The 17,859-nt window shown below is 42.0% G+C and overlaps 1 protein-coding gene across 2 annotated transcripts in view; it reads right to left on the minus strand.

Moving 5' to 3' along the window:
- Nucleotides 1-17,859, minus strand: part of LOC149794747 (uncharacterized) — a 67,756-nt gene that overhangs the window by 42,321 nt on the left and 7,576 nt on the right. The window contains exon 1 of one of the 2 annotated variants that reach the window (XM_089964376.1): nucleotides 1,787-2,981. The exons of the other annotated variant lie outside the window; for it this stretch is intronic. The gene's annotated coding sequence lies outside the window, so the exon portion shown is untranslated. Of the gene's footprint in view, nucleotides 1-1,786; nucleotides 2,982-17,859 lie in introns of those variants that run through there. 2 annotated transcript variants of the gene reach the window in all.

The following is a 17,859-nucleotide window of genomic DNA, read 5'->3' on the forward strand; positions in this document are numbered from 1 at the left end:
TTAAGTGGGCATCCCATTCTCCTTTAGTAGACAGTTTTAAGTGGGCATCCCATTCTCCTTTAGTAGACAGTTTTAAGTGGGCATCCCATTCTCCTTCATTAGACACTTTTAAGTGAACATCCCATTCTCCTTTAGTAGACAGTTTTAAGTGGGCATCCCATTCTCCTTCATTAGACACTTTTAAGTGAACATCCCATTCTCCTTTAGTAGACAGTTTTAAGTGGGCATCCCATTCTCATTTAGTAGACAGTTTTAAGTGGGCATCCCATTCTCATTTAGTAGACAGTTTTAAGTGGGCATCCCATTCTCCTTCATTAGACACTTTTAAGTGAACATCCCATTCTCCTTTAGTAGACAGTTTTAAGTGGGCATCCCATTCTCATTTAGTAGACAGTTTTAAGTGGGCATCCCATTCTCCTGAGATCACCTCAAAATACAATGAATGATTTGGTCTTTTCTGTTTGACTGGCTCAACTTAAAAAAAAAAATTAAACTCATTAACTGTATATAATTCCATACAAGTTTTAAATCATATTTTCAAAAACATTTGTTGAGCACTGTAATTCAAAGTAAGATCTTACACTTCATGATTTCATGAAGAATACAGAGTTTTCACCTTAGACGAAATGGGAGATCACTTCAAAATACTGAGATGTAAAAACTGCCATATGGGAGGTTTCAACGATTATGATTATACAAAAGATCACTTTCGCCTTCATTAGTGTAAACATACTGGTGGTTAAAAAGTCTTTTGAAACACTTACTGAATCATCTTATTGAGTTCATATAAATAAATCAAATACAGGTAATATAACTCTATGATTTACTTTATGTGTTGCTTCATGAAAATAAATCACATAAATCAATAAATAATAAGCAATAATAACCTCTGCTGACACTTGACATGCACACAGTGCAATTATCTCTTTGTTATCTCATTAGCACCACACATACACAAATACACACATCCAGTCCAATTCACTCTTTATTATCTCAAACACATAAGAGTTAAACAAATATTACATTTTTTTTACTCTCATCTCAAATCAAATGTAAAGTTGGACATGTACAAATGTCAAATTGGTACATGATTTTGGTAAGAAAACAAAGAAATGCATACTTAACGGATCCCATCAATAAGAATTACAAACAGTTACTACTATACAGAGTGAAAGAAGGATGTGTAATGTGAATAATGCTGATATTATCTCAATGTAACATCTTAAATTTAGTAATAAGTGAGAAACGTAATAGACTCTTGCAACAATATCACGGAAATATTAAATATTATTTTATGCTAGGCAATGGACAACTGAATTTTCTGAGGGAAATAATCTTGATAATTCACTGATGTGAAATAATACATTTTCACATTGATAACATTATGATCAAGAAATCTGAAGTTATCTTTAGACACTTGTAAGTACAGAAGCATGGCAGCTTCCCGCTGAAGATGAACCAGTTCAAATCCAACAAGGTGTAAAATTCTAAAAGTCCACTGCCAGTCACAAGAGCTCAAATCATTGCTTATAATTTTTTTAAAACTACAAATCATACATATACTATATAATAATGTGTTAATCATTTAATGATATGATTATATAGTACATGTATGATTTTTAGGTAAATTGTAAAGCTCCTGTGCTGTGGGTAAATTTTCGTAAATTGACTCCTCCAGCAGCAATCATGACCGAATAAAACTATGCTGACATTTCTTAACTATTTTGCGAGCTAAATTTGAAGATAAAAAAGGCGTCTCCGTATTGTCCTTTTACCATTTCTATACCTTAGTCAAGTCTCAAAGTTATATACATTAATCTATTGCGAAAGCTGCAGACGATGACAGTACCACAAAAGTTTCGAAAGTTTTCCGGAAGGTAACTCTATTCGCCGATAATGACCTAAATTGCAAGCCAATACCATAGGCCGGAAACTAGTGTCTCACGATTAGTTAGCCAGTGACGTCATTAGTACAGTATTGACGTCATTCCTATAACGTAAACATCACACCTGAATTAATTGATTGGGAACTGCACATGGGATGGCGAATAATGGATACAAATGATGGTTAAATACTATGGGTCTGGTATTTGTTTTAACAGGTAATTGTACTGTGTACGAGGTAATACTTGTTTTAAACCAACACAGACGAGACAAATGCCGAGTCTGGAGATAACGGGTTATTATGTTACAAAGCACACTTCTTTGTCTGTGCAACACATATCATCAATGCTATTTAACCGGTTAAATTCCCACAGTTTAGGTCGAATTTGGCAGCATTTTTCAAATTTAATTCAGGTTTGAAAGCAGAATTGATTTATGAGTACCCCATCACCCTGTACGAAAACAAGAATGTTCCGTTTTTTTAAAAAGTGCAATGAACTACTTATGTTTTTTTAAATAGTTAATGTACATTCAGTCTTGTAGGAACATTTAATCGACTGAAATTAAATACGAATTATTGTTAGTTTAACCAAAACATATTCAGTCCTGATTAATGACTGGTCTGCACCGTAAATTTCATCAAGAACCTTCCAGACAAAAATGTTTGATTGCTTGGACTTTAGCAACAGTGACCAAGTATTAAACTGGGCCAAGAAAGAACACGTCGGGTCTAATCAGCACATTATAGAATAATACGAAAGTCTTATGTTGTTGCTGCTGTTTTACGGTGTGTTTCTTTTTTCTCTTTTCTTTTCTTATCTCACCATGCTTCGTTTTCAGCGTGACATACAGCGCGCGACATTCAATTCGGTTTGTACTGGATCACACTCTGATATTGATCTCTTCCGAAAATGTCCACGTTCTTTAACATCCAGTTTTGCCGTCAGAGCGTATAAATAATGACCTTCCAAAGGAATGTGTGTGTAGGAGGATACAATTCAATTCAATCCAAAAAGTAAAATATAATCTAACACTACACATAAAGTGAATAATCGCCAATTAAAGGTTTGTGAAATCAAATTATAACACAAAGTTAATTACCTGCTCAAAGACAGGAATAAAAAGAGTCCAACAAAATATATTAAAAAAACAGGGATGAGCGAGTTCAAAGGAATGTTTGAACATAAAAAGTATTTTAAAAATCGGGATGCCGCCACCTCTTGTTTTGTAGCCTTGAGACACAGAAAGACAATAGTGGGTGTTTTTGTATTAAGAGAGTCGGTATGGAACACACACATGTACGACTTCAACTATATAAAAGCCGTTTGCGTTTTAGTATATTGATGTTGCAGCACTGTACACACATTATTTTGACTGAGTGAAAATAAACGGAGAAAAACGGAAAAGAGCACATTTTTAGAGATTTCATTAAGAATATTATCTGTGAGATCAAGATTCATCAGTTTAGTCGAATGATATGAAAACAATTTGAAACGTCTACCAGTAAATTCTACACTGGATGGATAGAAACATGTAGATTTAGAAAAAGTGGACGTTCTATTAGTAAATGTTAAATTCCCATTGTCGCCAGATCGTCCCACTTAACTACTGACGTTCTACTGAGTATGGATTTCATTTAATGTACAAATGATTTGGTATATATAAACTACTCTTTATGCTCGAAACTTTAAACTTTGTCATGTAAAAGAGAATTAGTCATCAAACAGATACCTAATAAATCGAGTGAGCAATGAAACTATTTTTCTTTAACAGTTTTGTTACAACTATACTTTATTATCTTTCAGCAGATTTTCTATTGGTAAATTGTTATGTACATCTATATTATGTGTGTTAATTTTCAGAATAATAAGTTGCAAGGGTCATTTAGTAAATAAGTTCAATACTAATTTTACTTACAGTTGTGGGGTTTGTACATTAAGATGATGTAATACATAATTTCGAGATAGTGGGTTTATACTTTAGAATGAGGTAATATTGTTCGAATAAACATGTTATTGTGGCCTTTGAAATATTTTTGACGAGATGGATTGATTATCTGCGAAATGTCCTGGTCTTGTTGATACATAGGATATTCTGGAGTGTTTATTTAAACCTCGTTTTGGTTCTGAAACAGCGTCATAATGTTTCATAAGTAGTAAATGGGGCCACCCTAGGGACAATGGGACTTAGCATTAAAAACGCCCCTGGGCCACTCTAGGGACAATGGAAATTTAACATGGAGAAAAACGCTGGGCCACTCTAGGGACAATGGGAATTTAACATAGAGTTTGGACTTGTCTAGGGACAAGGGGAATTGAACATGGGAATAGAGTTTGGGTTTGTCTAGGGACAAGGGGAATTGAATATGAGATTATTTTTTTAAAAAAAAATTTTTTTTAATTTAAATTTAAATTTAAATTTAAAAAAGGGTAGGCAATGGAAAGGCTATCTCTTTTCGAGAAATATAGCTGGCCCTGAAAAGGGCCTTTGGGTTTTCTTCTTCTTCTGCTTCTAATTTCTTCTTTTTCTCCACCAACTTCTTATTTTATCTCCAACACTCTTTCTCTTCTTTTCTTTCTTTTTTTTCTCCTCCTCTTCTTTCTTCTTCTCTTCCTCCTCTTCTTTCTTCCTCTTTTCATTTTCTTCTTCTTTTTCAATTTTTTCATTCCATGCTCTCATCCTTATCCTTTCCTCTTCATCCTCCTCCTCCTCCTTTATCTCTTTCATTACACCACTTATCTTGTCCTTTACCTTTCTCAAGTTATTAATTTCTATCTTTACACGATGGGGACTATAGGAATAATGGTCTTCAACGAGTCTTATTAACATCTGTTCCATCATTCCTAAGTTGTCTAAAACGACTTGCAATGTTTGTATTTTGTCCATTTGGTTAGAAGCCATCTTCTTTGTAGAATGGTTTGAACGACGAATACTGTGGGTTCTTATAGTGAAAGCGCGGACGTGAAGGAAAACATCCCCCTACTTTTCTCATTTCATATAATAAAACCCAAACTATACTCTCCACATACGCTAAGAAACAATAAACAAAATCCATAATCTACTATCCACACAATCGTACGTGATCTGTTACAAAACCCAAACTATACTCTCGACATACGCTAAGAAACAATAAACAAAATCCATAATCTACTATCCACACAATCGTACGTGATCGGTTACAAAACCCAAACTATACTCTCCACATACGCTAAGAAACAATAAACAAAATCCATAATCTACTATCCACACAATCGTACGTGAGCGGTTACAAAACCCAAACTATACTCTCCACATACGCTAAGAAACAATAAACAAAATCCATAATCTACTATCCACACAATCGTACGTGAGCAGTTACAAACACAAACACACAAACACATACCCTCGCACTATGAAAAAAGAGTTAGTGTTTATAATCACACTACTCTACCTACACACACACACACACACACACACACACACACACACACACACACATTGGCAAATCGATAGTTATTTCTTTTCTAGAGTATTGGGTAGCCCTTAAAAGGGCTGTTTTTTTTTGAACTCCAGATGCACCTATCTAATGGTTGCACCTTCCTGGCCTGGCGCCACACACGCATCTTCTTCCCCAGTCTCCTTTCACCTTTCTTCTGGGGAGCGCAGAGGGAGGATGATTCGCTTCAACACCCCAATCCTCTGTCTCGGGAATATTGTACGACATCCTCTCTTCTAGTTTCTTTTCCTCCTCTTCCCTCTGTCTTCTCTCCTCCTCTTCGTTCTTCATTCTTTCCTCTTCTACTATAGCCTCCGCGGCCAGTTCATTTAACAGGCGCCTGACATATTCCAGATGTATCTGGAGTTCAAGAAGTTTGCTTATTCTGCTATTCATTCTTGTGTTGATCAATCAACAAGGGTAGCTAGACTGCCCAGCGAGTTTCAATTTATAGTGAAAGCGCGGACGTGATGGAAAACATCCCCTAAAACATAAAATTGATCTTACCTAGATCATAACCAAAAAACAACAACGCGCGGACCTAAAAGAAACACTCACTCACTTTTTTATGCTACCCATCACTATTTTAAATTTTTTTTATAAATCACTTCAATAGACTATCCACATACGCAAAGCAATCCAATCTAACCCCAAATTTACACCTCAAACACCAAAAAAAGACATCATTTTAATCTACTATCCATACCAACTTACTTAACCACTTACAAACACAAACACATACCCTCACATTTTTTAAAAAAAGAGTTAGTGTTTATTTTCACACTACTCTACCTACACACATTGGCAAATGGATTGTTATTTCTTTTCTAGAGTATTGGGTAGCCCTGAAAAGGGCTGTTTTTTTTTGTTTGCTATGGCATTCTTTTTTAGTTTCTAAGAATGCGATGTCCTCTGAGGATAGACTTTCTGGCGATAGGTCTGCTTCTTCGAAAAGAGAAGAAGAACTCTTTGGTGTCGATACGACAATCGACAAAGCCTCTGTCAGCTTCAGGTTGCTGCTGCTGTTGTTGTTGTTGCTGCTGTTGCTGCTGTCTCTGAAGTCTGTACTTCTCTGTCCATTCTTCTTTTTCCCTGTTCATTTCTTCTCTGAAGAGCTCTTCTATCAGGTCTTCAGTGATTTTTAACATTCTCACATTCTCTATTTCTTCTGGCTTCGGTATCAAGCTGTGTCTGACCCTATGCAAATTCACGTAGGCTTCGTTGAGCTTAGCTAGTTTGGAGCACATCTTCGTAGGAGGATGAGTCGACAATGGATGGTTAGACTGGAAACAACCCCGGTTCTTAAAGTCAAAGCGCGGACGTGAAGGAAAACATTCCCCACACGGTTTTTGAGTCGCAACGTTTAGTGAGTGTCATGAGAGGGATAGTAAGAAATGAAAGAGCATCAATCCAACATTCTTATAGCTAAACAAACCACAAAGGCATTTTTTTCAAAACACAACATTTTTTATTCAAAAATCACTAAACACTAAACAACAACTCTAACATTTTTAACAATAATCCAACAATATAACATCAAACAATTTTTTCAAAACACAACATTTTTTATTCAAAAATCACTTAACACTAAACAACAACAACTCTAACATTTTTTAACAATAATCCAACACTAAAAGTTTCTCCACTAGGTAAAGAGGGATAACAGTCTTCCATGGTTTCTAGTAATCTAGGATGACTTCTCTCAAACTGTTGATTTCTATGGTATTATCGAATTCTGCATACAGGATGACGTTCACCGTTTCATCAGGGTCTCGGTCTTTAAACTGAATTTCCACACGAATCTGGCCGGATTTTATAGGGTGGAAATGTCCCTCGTCGCTGCCTTGGTCTGGAGTGAAATCGAAAGCCCACAAAGCGTAGCCTCCTGCATAATCCTCGTACGTAATACCGTGACTGGTATTGGTTCCTAACTGTCCGGTGGCTTCGTACAGGGACAAGTACGATCTCAAGTAATTCTTCTTGGTAAAGTCAGGTTCGAAAGGTCGGGTACACAAGGTCTTGCCATCGCGACTGACTTCGATTTTGGACACGCCAAAGTGTTGAAAGTAGAAAGGATTTTTTTCGGCAGCTCCGTTGAAGGCTGTATTCTCGACGATACCAACGATCAAACGTTTGCGTAACTGTCCTTGGAACAGATGATCTTCGATCATGGATCGCTGTCCCTTGGGAATGGTGAAGGTTTTCACTTCCACGCGTCGTATGGGATACTTGGCAGTCGTTCTGCTCAACGTCTGACTGATGTCGTTTCCCACTTTAGGTAACACTTCCACACGGCGTACGTAGAGTCTGGCTTCTAGGATTTTGGTTTTGTAACCGTCACTATCAGCCATCAAATGGAAAGCGGCACTGCTACGATTCAGTCTCAGGCGGACATCCACCCCGTTCAGCAAATACTTTTCTTGCAACCACATGTCCAAATGCAAACGATCCATCAGTTCTAAACTTGTGTCGGCTCCCGTGATTCTCTTTCTTCGTTCTAGAAATCCATCATTGTTGTCTTTCTTTTCATCAGTTTCCAATATTTCAAACTTGGTAGGTTCGTCAGCTTCCCATACCACACAGGCATTGAGATGAGTGTTCTTGGCATCTATTCCGTACGTCAAGAGATTTTCCAGGTAGGCACGATAAGGGTAAGTATCCATGCTGCTACTGACCAGTTTGTTATTCAAGTACAAGTCCACTCCACTGAACAAGGAATGCATGAAATTGTTGACGGGAGCTACTGCTTCATCGTCTATAGCACCTCCAGTCTTATCTAGAATTTTGACTTTCAGGTACAAGTAACTGCTATTCAGATCGATGTAATCTTCGGGCTGTCCTTTGATTTCAAACTCGATGGGAGCGGAATCGGTCAGTGAGGAGACGGGGTGAAATTCCACCCACTGGGATTCTTGCATCGTCATCATCGTGGGGGGCATGGCAAACAGATCCAATTCCGTCTTGGAACAAGCGCAAGATTCTCGGTGCATCATTTTTTTGTCTCTTTTCTCAATAATCGAAAACGTCTAAGTCTCGAACGGTTCTTCTTTTCTTGGCCTTTATAGCTTGAAGTCTGGTGAAAGGGTGTTTTCTTCGTCGTCTCTTTCTGCCTTGTCCTTGCTGAATGCCTGACTCGGTAGCGTGCAGGGCATTTATAGGTGTTTCTCGGTGACCCAAAATGTCTTTGCCCGTTTGCAGCAAGACATTTTTGCCTGCCCTCATGAAGGCTTCTTTAGGGTTTTGTTTGTCGATGATGACATTTTGGAGAAATTCTTTGCCTTGCGTCAGTGCCGCATCTTTCAAGGCGTGCAATCCGCGTGTCACCATCGGTTTCAACACCGGGGCCACCGAACGAAAGGCCGATTTTAACGTATCTCCTAAACCGTGTCCTCGCTGTCGAGCAACCCCTCGGTACACTGGATACATGACTTACGAATCGTGAGAAAACCGTTTTCGAAAATGGAGTTTCACCGTGACTTTTCCTTTGGTGAATGGAATATTTTGTCCCAAATCTCCTTTTATAGTAATGTTGACCGTGTCCAAATACGACTTACTGACAGGCAAATAGTGAGGATGTACAAATTCGCGGTGGACGTGGTAAGTGTTTCCACCTTCCTCGTCAGTGTTCGTGGCAGAATCCACTTTGAAAGGAATGACACGCAGTAACGGTACGGAGGTGTGTCCCACCACGTTATACTCCACCACATCGGAGTACACAAACAGCAAATTCAGTCCTTGGTTCAGTTCTACCGGGGCACGAAATAACTTGCTAAAAGACTCGTTGTCGTAAACGATGGGTAATTCGCTTTTCTTCATCATGCTCATTCTCAGGTTCATGTCTCCGCCCAACATGTCATACAATTCAGGACAAAATAAATTTTACTCCGTTCAAATTTCATCAAGAAGCGACGAGCTGTTTTGTGGTACTCCATGGTGACACTTTTGTTAACATACTCCAAAGCTTTCAGAAACACGGCATTAAACCTGGAGGCTATGGTGCTGACCAAATGTTGACCACTAAAATAATAGCTTGGGGGAATGAACAAGTGATAGGTGGTGTACTTTTGTGTACGGGTTTTCTTGTCATATTTGACATTGCTATCCATCCACTGTTGCAATTGTTCGTCATGAACTTCCACATCAAAAAAATTTTGATTGGGAAGGACATTGAGGACTTGGGTCGGGTGAATCATTTCTACTAAAGCCACTTCCCAATGGGCTTCGTGATCTAAGGGGATGGCTTGAGGTAATTTGGCCGTGTAACAGCACAACGTGTTCTTGGGAAACACCTCCATGGAACTGTCACTGGGTAAGGTTAAGTAAAATTGGTTTTGGTGACTCATAATTCCAGAGTTCTGTGGCTGTCCGAGGGGTTAGTGGACGTCAGAGGCGTGTCTCCGCCCAAAATGGGGTTCTGGTTGTGATTGGAGTGGTGACTGGCACTGGCACTGGACACAAGGTTCCCGTGGTTCCCGTTCGAGGTGAATTTCAGGGAGGGATTAGGAAGCAGGTAACCGATGCAACTGCTCAATAAAATGGTCCACAATTGTTTGTCTCCTTGTTGCAAACTCAGATTGGCGATGGCTGCCCCGATGACACAATACACCACGAAGATTTGGCAGAAAAAGACGATTTGCGTTTTAGGCACACGTTCTCCACACCACACCCACAAGGGTTGTTTTTCTAAATCTTGCACAGAAGAACTGGGTGAAGGAGGAGTGGTCGACGTAGCTGCGTCTGTGTGAAAGGGCATGATGGTCACTTCTTTTTATAGTCGATGACTTGCGAAGCGTCGATCCAAGAATCAAAACTGGGTGGATATCCTTTCCAACGTACTTTGACTTCTTTGACACGTCGTTTGCCCACTTTACGGGTTCTGCGTTCGAGAATGCTTTCGATGTCGTACACGTCGTCTTCTTTTTTGGTGACACGTTGTAACTCGGGCAAATAAAACGTTCCTTTGAGCACTTCTCCGTTCATGTCTTCCAATTTATAGACGGTAGGATGACGGCCATGCACGCGTCCAGTGACGCGAAACAATTCGGTCGTCCAGTTAGGTAAGTAACCTTTGTCGAAAGTGCGTTTGGTTTTGCCAATGCGCACCCAATCTCCTACGACCAACATTCCACTTTTCTCGGGGACAGCCCTCGTCGGGGACGTACCAAACAGACGCTCAAACACCAACACTTCGTTGTCGGGAGTCACGTCTTGCGGGGCACGTCCGATGCTTCGATGGTAAGATTGGTTGTACGCTTGCACCAGGTGTGGTAAGACGTCGATGTACTTCAGAGTGTGGTAATGCGTAAAATATTTCCACATTAGTTCTTTCAAAGTGCGTTGAAAACGTTCCACGATGCTGGCTTTGGTTTCGGGATTCTCGGTGGTAAAAAAATGAATGTCACGTTTCTTTAATTCTTTTTGGAAAGCTTAGTTCAGAAATTCGGCGCCTTTGTCCGTTTGCCATCGAAGAGGGTGACGACCGCTTTGTTTCAACACCCGTTGCAGGGCTCGCACTAACTCGCTGCTCGATTTGGAAGTCAAGGGCACGACCCAGGCAAATTTGGAAAAGACGTCGATGACACAAAACAAATATTTGTAGCCACGATTGTAGCTGGCCAAATGAGAGACATCGGCTAAATCGGCTTGCCATTGATGATCGATGCCTTCCACTCGGGTGCGACTTCTGGCAAACTTGCGTCGAATGGGTTTGTGTAAAGTGTAGGTAGCTTGTTCTTGTAACCATCGTTGCACTTGAGGTAAACGGAGACTTTTCATTGGAGCTTTGGCAGCACGATACAATTTTTGAACTCCTGCGTAACCTGCAGGATGGGAGGGATCGTAGTAAATGCTGGCTAAGACTTTTTCCATTTTTATTTTTTGTGTTAATAAGACACCCACTCTTGGAGGATGCTACTCTTTTTCTCTTGGGGTACTTTCTTGGATTGCAATGCTTTGCGTGTGCGGCCGGCAATAGGTGTCGAAGAGAAGGATGTCTGAGCGGGGGATATCGGTTCTTGTTTCACTTCTGTCTTCACTTCTGTCTTCACTTTCTTTTTCTCTTGTGATGTAGAAGGGGTGGCCATCATCTTTTTAATCCATCCAATTCTGGAGGTAGGTGGTGTTGTTAACTTGCGTACTTTTTCTGGTGGAGTTTGAAACCCTTCCTCTTCTTCTTCTCCTTTTTCTGTCTTGGTCACTGGTACTGGTGGTACTGGTACTGGTGATGGTGCTGGACTTTTCATCAAGGTCTTAAAATCTTTCAGAGTGGGTAGAGCTGTTTCGTCTAAAGCTTTCTGGTGAAAGAGTTGCAGTCGTTGCAAGAGTTGACCGTACTTTTGCGATTTTTCTGTTTCGGACAAATCTTGGCGATCCATCAAGGACTGCAATTCGTGTTGTAACTGGGACATCTCGCTCAAATTGGGATTGGGAGGTAAATGCGGGGTGCGTTGTTCTTGCCACCGATGGTATTCCATCCATCGTTTGTAAGGCACTAAAGCTAGTTTTTGTCCTTCCATGGGGTTGTCAGGGGTCGATTCTGAGATCTTGGGACTTCCGAGGCCTTTTTCTCTTGCTCCCACCAGTCCTCCCAACATGGTTCCCAAGACTCCTTTCAGTATGGGACCTAACAAGAGAGGCAAAATGCCTCCACGTTGGACCAACATCTTTTTTTGACGAATGGGAATTTTCTTTCGAACCATTTGGCGAAGAACGTGACGATGCTTGCTTAAGCATTGTTTCTGGTGTTTGGACAAAGGGATCGTGCCTTTCAAAACGTTCAAACAACATTCGCACACGGTATCGATGATCTCTTTGGAGGCTGTTTGAATGAGTTTTTTTCGTAGGGGTGGAGAAGCTTTGGACAGGACAGATAACATGTCCCCATGTTTGTCTAAACGTGGTGGCAGTCCTTTCCTTTTCTTTCCTTGGGGTTTTCTGGAGGGTGACATCTTTGAGTCTTCAGCACCAAAAAACACTGATACCCTACTCGGTCACAGGTCTTTTTTATACTGGAACGCGTCGCCACTGATTGTCTTTACGTCGTATCAACTTCAGGACAGGCATGACACGTCGTGCATGGCTGCGCAACGGACTAAATCGAGCCAGTTCTTGCTTGGACAAATCAAGTAAACTTTGTAACATGCCCGATCTTTCATGGACTTTGATTTTGGGAGAAGGTACTTTGTGAGCAGCAGCCACTGCCACTAAATTGGAGGGTCCTGCCACTGGGGAAGTTCTTTTGGGGGTCATTAACGGAGAAGTTCTTGGTGTGATCAACGTCTCCAAGTACTCTTCAGTTCCTGGTGTCATCAACGGAGAAGTGGATAAACGTGAGGATGCCGGAGACGCAGTCACTGCCGTGGCAGATCGTGGTTTGCGAGTGTAAGGTTGCGTCTTGGCCGAAGTGCCTCTCTTGCGACTAGTTTTCTTCTGTGGACTTTTCTTTTTCTGGGGACTTTTTCTCTGTTTCTTTTTCTGGGGGCTTCTTTTCTTTTTCCGGGGTGGTGGTGTCTGGTCAGAGGAGGGTCCTGCCACTGGAGAAGTTCTCCTTGGGGACCTGGTCTTTTTCTTCTTGGGGCTTCGTTGGACTGTTGTCTTGGGTATAACTTTGGGGGCATTAGGATCCCATCTTAAGAGTGAGCGAATGATGACCCCTCCTAGAGTACCGCTCCCTCCAGGTTTCAAAATGATTTGTTTTTTGGTTTGAGTGTCGATGCGGGGATCGGCCAGTTGGACCAAAGCGACTTTGTTTCGATCGAAAAAGCGTTGGGTTTGATGAGGAATCTGAATGATTCCTTGGAGTAATTGACGTGCCGTCACCGTGAACCATCGTAAGACTTCTTTGAGACTAGCTTCTAAGACACGAGCTCGTGTTTGTGGATCTTTTTCTCGACTGATGCCATACAAGGCACGAATCAATTTGACGGGAAGATGCGACTGAAGGGACGTCATGTTCACACTGTGTGAGAGAGACGAAAAGGGTCTGAGGTTTTTTATAGATTTTTTTATGGGGAGTGAAATGAAGTCGAGGACGGAGACGTGTACAGGACAGGCCCTCCGTCTTGGCACCAGTGGTGAAACAAGTGGGTACGAAATTGCAAATCCTCGGGAGTCGTAGGTTTCAAATCGACGAGTAAATAGGCGTGTGGCGTTTGAGTGGCATCGTCGTACGCCTGAGTCAGCCAAGGCGTTCCTAACTGTTTGGCTAAGACTTGCACTTGCGATTTATCTCGAGGGCTTTTAAACAAGACCACGTAATGCGCATTGAGACTGATGGTGCGATGGGCTTTACTTTGTTGAAACAAATTTTGGGTGATGTAAACGACACTGGCATTACGGTGATGCCCTTTGCGCGTAAACCACAGTTTAATTTCTTCTTCGTCTTCTCCTAACATGTCGTCGAAAATGACCAAATGGGTTTGACGGGAGTCAGAGACGATACCGTCGTCTTCTTTAGGAATGCCTTCCACAAACACGATGGAATCGCCTTGACTTTCTCGCAAGAGGCTGTACGCCGATTGCCACTCTTTGTAACACCACACGATCCGTTGAGGTGGCCGATCGATCAAATGATGTTTATGTTCGATCAAACGTTTGACAAATTCGGTTTTGCCTGAACCGCTAGGTCCAGCAATGAGCATGTTAAAGGGATGGCGAAGATACAAAGCCTCCCAACTGGCACGATCTAAGTGTTCGTCGATGACTTTGACAGTAGAGGAAGAGGGAGCAGAGACAGCAGAGGTAGCCATGGTGTGAGAAATGTCACTTGTGACACGAAAACAAACAAGACAAGAGTTTATATACTTTTTCAGAACACGTTTATTGAATGTTTCAAACATGAATACGAAAGACAAAAATACATAAAAGCCAAAGGCTTAAGTACAAGAATAAACGGCACATGATAACCATGAACGTGGAATAAAAACAAGTGTCTGTACAACAACCACATGTTTTGGGTAAAGTTCTAACCAGTTCTATAGTAGGGGGTAAGGTCACACAAGTGTCCTCCCAAAAGGGTCTTTCAGGCCTGTCCACGACAGTCCTGTCCTGGGTGACGGGTTCTTCTGGCACCGTCACTAACACAGGTTGAAAAGTAACTTTTTTCCTTGAATAACTCTCGTGCATACTGGGCCACCTCTTGTGTCCAAGCCTCAAAACCCTGGTCTCGGTGATGTCCAACATTTGACTCCTAACCAATCTGGTTTCTTCTTCGTCAACGACATGGTAAGTTACTTCAATGAACAATGAACTATCGATCTTGCCTAGGGTTCCTTTTTATATACAGACCAATACCGACGTGTCCATACGGTAAGGTGAAATGAGTGGGAAGTCGCACTCGCTTCTGGTACACGATTTGATAGACTTTTTCCAAGGGTCGACTGACGATGTGGTGAGTGGGTAAACGTACAATCTTGTTCGGTTGATAGGTGGTCACTTTAAAGTTTGCATCCTCTCCAGACTGCAAGGCTTCTTTCAATACCCCAAAGTTCACCACACGACTGGTACGATAATTCAGAGTCAATCCTTTCACTTTACACGTCGTGTGCAATTCTCCTTGTTTGTCCCGGTATTCGTAGCCGTAATTTTTGGGGCCGCCACTGACGAAACTTAGAATCTTGTCGTCGGGATGCTCGTCTGTCCAGGCTCCTAAACGGTCTCCTTCGATGTCAGGGTGCTGTTGAATCGGGTGATGGATGTAAATGCAACTGTCCGTGTCAAAGTACAGGACGCGTTCTTCTAACAGTTCTAAAGCTTCGTACAATTTTAAGCGAGCATGAGCTGTCACGTAAGCCGCAATGATGACATTTCCAAAGGGGTCGTCTTGTACAAAGTCCAGATCTTCTTCGTAATTGACCAAGATCAAATCCTCTCGAACGACGTCCACGTGTTTCATGTATTTGGTTTTGTCGTGAATCATCTGGAAGTAGCGGGAAGGTTCTGTCAAATATTCCGTCTTGGGTAAACACGGTCGTTGTGCCATTTTACCCCACAAGCAATTTAACATCACTTTGGCAAACGATCGCCTGCCTTCGTTCTTTTCGATGTGGTCTAAAGAGATGCCTTCTTGTTCGTAGTATTTCTCTTTGAATTGTATTTGGTCTTCGGGAGTGTGACACCAGGAAGGATAGCCGCTGGCTTCTTGTTTCAGTTTCAAAAAGGCATCCACGTAGTCGGCGAAAATGCCTTTCTGAGTAGGGTCACACTTGTGGTACTGTTGTGTCTTGGGAAAGTGGCAAATTTCGTACACTTCTAACAGTTGGTATCCCATGTCCAGAGCTTTGAACAATTCCACGCTGACCCAGGTTCCCGTCAAGGCACGTTCTTCCTGGCTGTGATGGCAAGGTTGGTCCTGGTTGCACGTTTCGGCACAAGTACGGCACAAGGGAAACATCAGTTTGCCTTGACAATGGTGAGGTAAGACGGGATGGTATAGGTTCGTGGGAGGCAAAACTTTGCACTTGATCAAGCCTTCGTATTGTCGAATGTTTTTCAGGTCGATGTGTTCCGTCAGCAATCGCGGGTGCCCTACAGGAAAGCGACAATATTTGCACACGTAGGGATACAGCGAACACACATCCAAGTATTTGATTTCTTCTCCTTTCTCTTCGTCGGCTTGGTACAGCAAACAGGTGGCATTGGTCCTTCCTCCGTACAAACTATCCCTCGGGTTCAACGGGTCCATGAACTGGTAACTTTCCACGAGGCGTTTAAACTCGGGATCGGTTTTCATACGGTGATCGTACTCGTGTTCCCACATTTCCACCACTTGGTATCCTTGCTGTTCTAACTTTAGGCGCCGCTGACAAGTGTCCTGGTACAAGTCTTCCATGGTTCGTCGTAAAAACTGATTTTTAGTGCTACGGTCAGGGTAACAGACGGGACATCCGTGAAATAAGCAGCCGTTAAACTCGTACACGATCTTGGGGTTTTCTAAGTCCCAGCCATCGACCGAATACGTTCCGATGGTCTTTTCACCCCCTCCGTTGCGGGCATGCTGAATCCATTTGTCTTCCTTGTCGCACAAGTAATGTAACCAGCGTAGGGCTTTGACCGAGTATTGACGCTTGACATAGTGGGTCGTTTGAGGGCTGATGACAGCTACGGTGTTTTCAGGCATGAATCGTTGTCGATACACTAAGGAACACGCTTTGGCAATGGTGCAAGCTTCTTTCAAAGGATCGACCCCTCCGTGTTCCATGAACAGTTCTCGAAATTTTCCACAGCAACGTCGTAAAATGTCCACGTTGGAACGACAATACTTTAGCATTTCTTCCTGAAAGTCGAAAGGGTCCGAGGCGTGAGCCTGGTACCAAGCGTAGAAAGCTTCTCGTTGTTCGGTACGCATGTTGTCGGGGTCGTAATAGTGAGCCTCAGGCAAATGGGGTAGAACGGCGTGTTGATTGGCTTCCGTATTGAAAAAGTGTGGAAAGTACCCTTTAGCCATTTCTGTCATTCCAAACGTTTTAGGCTTTCGGCTGAAAGGCATGGCCAAGTAGCTCATCGAATCTTTAAACTGTACTTGTCCCACTTGCATGAAAATGATTTTGGCCCCGTTCAAAGTCACTTTAGGACGCTCGGTGCCTTGTTCCGTATAGTATCTCAAAAGAAACTGTCCATCGTATCCGGAGAAATTGTGAGCCATCACTGTGGCATGACGATGACAATCTCCATAACGTTCGATGTCCTCTTGGCTCCACGTCTTGTCGATGGGGTCTAAGACCCATTGGGCAAAATCGGCTAAAGTGTTCGGTCCCCGAAAGATTTTTTTACGTCCTCCAGGAATCTTGCTGCAGTGAGGGCAATGACTGAAGATAGGTTCTTGAATGCACTTCTCGCACGCTCGATGAGCCACGCAGAAATTAGGAATGTGAATGCCGGTCTCTTGCATGCATTCAAAATCGAAAAAAATGAAATTGCCTTTCTTCTTGTGACCGTCCTCTTTCTCTGGTGGGGGTTGGTATTTTTGCACGTAGCATTCGTGTTCGAAGTCCACGATGTGGTGACAAATGTGACATTTTTTCTTTCCTCGACATACGTGTGCCTTGGTACTGTTGGTACGTATGCCTTGTCTACACGTAGGGCACAATCTCAGGAGTTGACAAGCACATTTCTTCTGTGAACCTTGTGTTTTCAAATGTTGTTGGTAACAGGTAGGGCTGACAAACGTGCGCAGACAAGTCGAACAAGGCACTGGTTCTTCGCTCAGACAGGGTGGAGAGGCCAAACATCCTGGGCATTTCCATCCACAATGCTTGTGTTGCTCTCGATTATTATAACCATAGTCACATTTCTCACAGTAATATCTGTATCCCAGGAATCCGGTGATACTGGTAATGGTATCGAAATGGTCATCGTGATGATAAACATGAATGTATTTTCCGTCCTTAAAGTCTTGGCCTCGAAACAACAGAGGTCCGCGCATTTCTTGAGGGTGCACTTTCAAGGTGTAGCGTGGAGCTAGGGCATCTTGCAATTTTTGCATCTCAGGAATGCCACAGGGT

This window comes from Sinohyriopsis cumingii, chromosome 7 (assembly GCF_028554795.1).
Source record: "Sinohyriopsis cumingii isolate HCF-2022 chromosome 7, ASM2855479v2, whole genome shotgun sequence".
Lineage (NCBI taxonomy): Eukaryota > Metazoa > Mollusca > Bivalvia > Unionida > Unionidae > Sinohyriopsis > Sinohyriopsis cumingii.